General features: G+C 40.1%; 1 long non-coding RNA gene across 1 annotated transcript; it reads left to right on the top strand.

The window, feature by feature from the left end:
• Positions 1 to 2,405: 2,405 nt before the first annotated feature.
• Positions 2,406 to 6,293, top strand: LOC109145196. Its single transcript, XR_002046473.2, has 2 exons — positions 2,406 to 2,468; positions 4,780 to 6,293. It is a non-coding gene; the product is annotated as an uncharacterized LOC109145196 (long non-coding RNA).
• Positions 6,294 to 7,154: the final 861 nt, after the last annotated feature.

Genomic DNA, 7,154 nt, shown 5'->3' with positions numbered 1-7,154 from the left:
ACCAGAGCAGAGCAGAGGGCAGAATCCCCTCCCTCAACCTGTTTCCAATCCTGCTTTGGATGCAGCCTAGGACACAACTGGCTTTCTGGGCTGTGAGTGCACATCGCTGACTCATGTCCAGCCTTTTCTCCCCCAGCATCCATAAGTCCTTCTCCCCAGGGCTGCTCTCCATCTGTTCATCCCCCAGCCTGTGTTGGGGCCTGTGCACCTTGCACTTGGCGTTGTTAAACCTCATGAGGTTCCCATGGGCCCAGTTCTTGGTGTTTTCCAGGTGCCTCTGAATGGCATCCTGTCTTTCAGGTGTGTCAACAGCACCACTCAGCTTAGTGTCATCAGCAGATTTGCTGAGGGTGCACTCAATACCTTTGTCTAAATCATTAATGAAGACGTTAAGTAACACTGGTACCAGTATGGACCCGTGAGGGACATCACTTATCACTGATGTCCATCAGGACTCTGAGCCATTGTCCACTTCCCCTTGGATGCGACCATCCAAATGTCTTATCCATTTAATGGTTGAATCCATCTCTTTCCAATTTAGAGAGAAAGATGTTTTGGGAGACTGTGTCAAAAACTTTACAGAAATCCAGATCAATGAAATCTATAGCCCTTCCCTTTTCTACTGATGTAGTCACCCTGTTGGTCAGGCAGGATTTGCTCTTGACAGCTGTCCTGAATCACCTCCCTGTCCTCCCTCTGCCTTAGCACAGCTTCTAGGAGGATCTGTTCCAGGATCTTCCCAGACAAAGAGGGGAGGCTGACAGGTGAGTAGTACCCAGGGTCCTCCTTTCTGTCCTTTTTAAAGATGGGCACAATGTTTCCCTTTTATCTGATCTCCTGGGACTTCACCTGACTGCCATGACTTTTTAAGTATCATGGAGAGTGGCTTGGAAACTACATCAGTGAATTCCCTCAGGACTCTGGGATGCAGCTCATGAGCTCCCATGGACTTATGTATGTTCGGGTTCCTCAGGTCTGAAATAAGTGATCCTTATTTAAAGTGGGAGGGACTTCACTCCAGGAGAAAGATGCCCTGCTGTTTCTGTTGAGTACATTGTATTTGTCTGGTCCTGTCATCCCCCTCTCCCAAAACAGACCTCTGTCTTTCCTGAGATCTGGCACTTTGAAGTCCATATAGTTAGGATTTAAACCACTTCAAAACACAGTGATTAATGATTCTGGTAAGAGCAGTATTTGGTAGATTCAGTGTTACCTAGTGGAATGACATTATTTACCTTTACTGGATGAGATGAGTCTGCTTTTCTGCTTGTGGTAAGCAATCTGACTTTCTAGCCAGGACTTTTCCCCCAAGCACTTCTTTTTGCATATATTCCTGGGCAACCACATATTTTCTGTCTTTACCCTCTTCCTTCAGTTGCTATCTGTTCTGCTTTGCCCAGCTCAGTTCACCTGGCTCTAACAGATCCCCCCATGGTTTTCATTGGGTTCATTGTGTGGATCCTTCTTCTAACTGGCTTTTTGGCAGAATGTGCCTTGGTTTAGGTAGTCAATTCTAAAAAATACCTGAACAGCTTATTTAATTTCTGATTTAATCCCCATTGTGTAGAAACAATTGCAAATGTGCTGATGATAAAGAAAGTGTGTAAAACTACCAGAATCTTACGTCAGTGTATTTGTACGCACAGTCTATATGCATCTCTACACATAAAGCTATGTACATACAACTGGGTGAACTACCTCAATTTTTTTCCCCCATGTTCTTAGATCAACAGCTTAGAGCACCATCTGACATTGGAGCACCTAATGTTTCTCTGAGATTTAGAAAAAAAGTGTAGGGAAAATTGAATTGGAGGATTATATTGAGTTGAAGGAGAACAATTGCTATGGCTGGTTGGCAGCTGCCCCAGATTTTATAAGGGATTGAATACCTTCCATCTTTGTGCTGTTGAAATTTCCTTCTAAGCCATTTGTGTCTCGACATTTTATAAATATGGAAAAGCAACAATTGTCAGCTGAATTAATTTTTCAACTGGTTTAGTCTGTAGATAACAAACTGTGTCTTCTCCAGGCAGTTCTTACACTTGACAGACATTTGGTGGGGTGGGGTAGTTAGAGCTGTAACAGCATGGAAAGGAGAAAGAAATCTGCTCCTCTGTTTAGTGGGCTATTTTGTCCTTTTTATGATCTTTCACCAAAGTATACAATACTCAGCAGAACAGGATGAGTGGCACGTTTGTTGGGTGTTGTGTGGTGACTTTTATACACAGAATTGATCCATGGTAGCAAAGTCATGGATAGCTCTGGTTTGTACTATGGAGAAAAAGAGAAATGATGCTGGTGTTGTATTTTGCTTGTTTGTTTAGCAACATTAGTGTTTATTTCTTCCAGAAAGCAAGATTTTTAAAAATTCACTGATGTTTTTAATGTTTGATTTTCTTTCCAGTTGCTTTGTTTTAAAAGAGGAAATTGAGAAAAAAACCTGCATTGTGAGGCTCAGTTTCTGAGAGGTAAATTTCCATACGGTTCGTTTTTGGCCACTGCCTTTTTGTAGCTTCCTAGCAGGGAATTGATTAGAAGCAGTGTGAAGCTGAAGTAGAAACTGGGATCTTTTATTTGGTGGAAACATGTAGTTCCAGGTTAGAGAACTCACTTTTAAACATGCAGTCCTGCTCTGTTGGCCTTACAGTTATTTTGCTCATTTTTTTCAGAGATAAATTTAGTATTAATGCTGGAAACCCCCATCGACAAGGTTGTCCATTTCTAGGCTTCTGCTAACAGAACAAGAAAAAATCTGAAGGCAAAAAAATCCTTATGCTTGCTAACATAAATCATCACAGAAGTTCCAGTCAGCACATATGGTATGGTAACATTGCCCATTGCTTTGAGACCCTCTAATGGAAGACCATATGGGCTTCTGCTGCATCAAAACACAATAGGCCTGTGTTTAGGACTCCACAGTGACCTGGATTCAGAACTTCCTTGCTTTTATTGGTTTGTGCATCTGCATGAATATTTTTTCTTCTAGCACAGTGGGTTTTTTTTCTTTTTCTTTTTTTCTGATTCCTTTGTTCAGATGTGACAGATTCCAATGGATTGAGCAAGACAATGCTGTGCCTGTGGTTTTTGCACTTCACGTGATTGCCTTTGCACATTTTGTGATATTTATGGATTTCAGAAATAGTAAGAGAATATTACAAGTGGATGACTTCATCAGAATAAATTAATGGAGAGAAAAAGTATTTCCTATTTTTCTTGGTGCATCTTTTTTGAATGACAGATATTTTTTTTGAATCCTGGAAATTAGGGTGTCATCCTGAGAATTTCCAGTGGTTTATGGTCACTGTCCTGCAAATGTCACTCTGTCCTATGGCTATGCTGAAAGAGTTGAAACACAAAATGTTGTTAAAACTGTGGTATTAGGGTCTTATAAATTTATTTATCTAAAGACTTATACACCATTACTGAAGCAGGCATAAAAAAAATACCCCTGAATCTAGACACTTCCAGCACACTGATACTTGGTACTAAGGATGTTGGCTATAGGTAGAACATAGGTCCTTGCTTCTGCCACACTCACTAATCCCTAAAAATAATCTATCACAACCTCTTTGGTTTGTTTTTTTTCCCCTCGGAAAACCTGCAAATCCTCCATGGATCCCACAGTGCTTGCATTCGAAAGATTCTTTTTCTTTTCAGTCAAGTGTTTTGGCTAGTCATTTTACCGCCCCCCTCGGCTGACTTCAGGGCCCCTAAAATCCATTTGACTTACATCCCCTCAGCCAGCTACGGGTTTTTAGTTCAGTCCTCCACTGGAGGAGGATAGGTGAGATCCTCCATTTCCTGCTCCCTTCTCAGAACAGGAGCAGATAGCTGGTGGCCTCTCCAGGACTGTACTGTGGTGTGCAAGTGACAAATGTCTTTGTATAACAATACTTCTCCCTTTCTTAAATGACCTGTTATACATGGATTGATGCTAAATCTAATCAGTTTTTTGGAAGTGTGACAAAAGTATAGTCACCAAGGGCTATGCATTCACCAAGGACCTTCCAAGCCCAGTGTAAGACAGAGGACAGCAGATGGATGTGGAGGACAGATGGGGACATGGTTATTAACACAATGATAAAGAGTGGTTGGCTGGAGAACAATTTCCCTTTCTGTTCCCAAAGTGGACAGGTTTTCTCTGGCAGCTGGGGCTAGCTGGTGGGAATGAGAACAGTCAGAGGAGGGCAGATGTCTTCACATTGGTGAGCAGGGAAATAGGGCATAAAGCTCCCTTCAAGTGATAGCTCTTCTGCATCCAGGATGGGTTTAAATTGATTTTGCAGACAGGGGCTTTGAGAAGCACAAGGTTCAAATGGCAGTGGATGTACAATGGAAGCAAAAGGGACTGAAATTGATTGTGAAAGGGCAGAGGGGTGCATGGGTGCACTGAGGCAGAAAAGTCAGATATCACTTGCTAATAATATAAGCATATTTCTGTCACTTTTCTATAAGAAATACTGCTGAGCAAGAATACAGGTTTAGCAATCTAGGAAAGCTAGATTAGATAAAATTATCATCATTCCAGCATCAGGTAACTATTTAGTTTGTGACTGCTTCTTCTGTAAGTGATATTGCTTTGATGGTTATACTGTGTGAATTCAAATTGAGTTGTATTTACAGTACAATATGTAGCAAGTTAAGTAGTCAGCACTGCCCTGAGATCGTGGTTATATTTGGGTAGAAGAAAGGTAGAGATGAGTATTTCTGGTAAATAACTTTAATTGCTCCAGGTATCTCCCCTGTTCAGCTTTTTTTTCTTTTTAACTTTCCTTTTAGGACTTCTTTCTTCAGTGCTCTGCCACACCTATCAAGGTCCTCTACTCCCGTCTGGTTTTGGACTAATTCAAATAAGTCTCATAACTATGTGAAATTTTTGATTTTGAAACATGGGCCTGAAAGTTCTGTGAATGCTGGCAGAATGAAAAGTAGTTGCTAATATAGACCTATTCAAGAGCAGAAAGGAAAAGGCTGTCTACTTGTTTCTCTTCTATCCTTCTGATCCAGAGGGGTTTCCTTCAAATCTCAAAATTTGGTTTGGGTTTTAGGGAAAAGTTCCAGTCAGCACTTGCTCTTCTAAATCAATTTCAAAATATAAATCCTGTGATAAATATTTGATCTCCTGCATATAGATTCAAAACCACTTTTTGATTCTTTTTCTGTCACACAGAAAACATGAGAAATCTCACATTAATTTTCTTCCACTCATACATGTTTATATGACATGCAAACATTCTTCAGCTGCACTAGACCTTACCTAGATGAAAATTTAAAAATAAAATACCCTTTTCCCTCTGTTTCCAGAGGCGATTAGGATGACAAGTTAATCAAGACTTCATCTGAGCCTTGCAATCTTCAACTCATCATAGCATATCTCTCCTAATGTAGCTGTTCATTCCATTCAACGCAGACTTTTTAAAAGGACTCTGGATATGTTGCGGATTTACTTCACTGAAAAATCCCTTAGACTTTTTCTTAACTAGTCACATATGAATTAAAACCCAGCAAGACTGCAGGTGTCCCAGAGAGGTGGCTATTAAGTGTATAGCTGGAACGACCTCAGTGCCCTTAACTGAAATGTAAGGAGACTCAGAGAGAGCTCTTGGCAGAGTGTCATGATTCCCTGTGACCTGGGGAAATCACTTACACTCCCTCTGCTCAAGGCTCCTCATTTGCAAAAGAAGAATTTCTCTTTGCTTTAAGGGTCCTGCACCACTAATGACAGTTGAGTGCTCAGCTTCTGAGCTGATGAAAGTCAGTCAAATATATGCTGGTAGTCTTTAACCTGTCTTGTGCCTTTTGGGGTACAATGTGCAAAGAATACAATTTTCCTATGCCACTCACTGTACTACATATAATTTACAGGGTCTAAATAAGTATCCAGAGAACTATATTTTGTGATGGGACTGAGAGTTATGAAGAACAGAGGTGGTTAAAGATAGTCTTTCAAGAGATACAACAATTTGGTTCAAAGCCCTGGATATTTGAAAACTACCCATGAGCTCAGAAGAGAAGCTAGTTGCAATCTCCTGCCGCCTCACCTGTATCCTGGGCCACCCTGCAGTCTGAATGAGGGAAGAGAACGGTATTTCATATGTATTCAACTGTAGCTTCTCTTTTGTTAGCATCCTCTGTAGCTGGCATATAATCAAATGACATCTATTTAAAAGCATTGTTTCCCTTCCGAGGTTTTCATGATAAATGCACAGATTACTGCAAATTTTCTTCTCTCACCAATATGACATTTTACTTTTAAATGGACTCTAATGTTAATAAAATCTTCATAAACCCTGGCAGTGTAACAATAGTAATTTTTTGCTCAGCCATCAAAATAAACAAAATATGTCCAAAATAGTTTTTTTCTAAGGAGATTTAGCAGAGTCTCATAAAAATGTTACATGAAATGGATGCTGTGAAAACTGGGCTAAAATAAAGGCTGGTCAGCTCAGCCTGAGGTGGAAGTCAAGTCACTGTTTCTCTGTCTTTAGTTTTATGGATAAAAGCCCAACAGGAATACAATTCTGTCTTAAATCTTTGGGTTTGTGTCATGAGTCATAGATTTTCAGTTCCCAAGGGATAAGAATAATTAAATATATTCAAATTTAACTCAACATTTAATACCTAATTTTATGACTGAATTCAGAGTTTCTTTTGAGCAGCATATGTGGAAATCTAAGAGAATGGAAATGGAAACCAAGAAAATAATCTAAAAGCCCAGCCTGTGAAGCGGCTCCTTTTCTCTGTTCTAGTCAACAGCCTATGAGAAGATGCCTTAAAAGAAAAAAATTCTGAGCTCTCATCTTTACACAAATACATATTGTAATGAAACTCTATAAGCTGTGAGGGGTTCAAGTACTTGTTTTTACTGACCATGTACAAAGCTAGTTACATATGTGCATTCCTGTGCTGGCAGCTTCTGTTAACTTTTAATAAAGGTGCAAATGATTTCTTCTGCAGTACCTACTTGAACAATATTTCATTTGATATCTATGTGAAATGAGCCAGGAAACACGAGGCAGTTCTGTTCCCCACAATAATGATGGTGACAGAAGAGAGAATAGTTTGCCACGTGATCATGAGATCAAAAGAACAGGCAGTGTGTGAATAAGCATGGAGACTGAATATTAGAGTGTTCCTAAAGCCGCTCTCACTTT

This window comes from Corvus cornix, chromosome Z (genome assembly GCF_000738735.6).
Source record: "Corvus cornix cornix isolate S_Up_H32 chromosome Z, ASM73873v5, whole genome shotgun sequence".
Taxonomy (NCBI): Eukaryota; Metazoa; Chordata; class Aves; order Passeriformes; family Corvidae; genus Corvus; species Corvus cornix.
The sequence above is the reverse complement of the archived record's forward strand: the minus strand, read 5'-3'. Positions and strand labels throughout refer to the sequence as shown.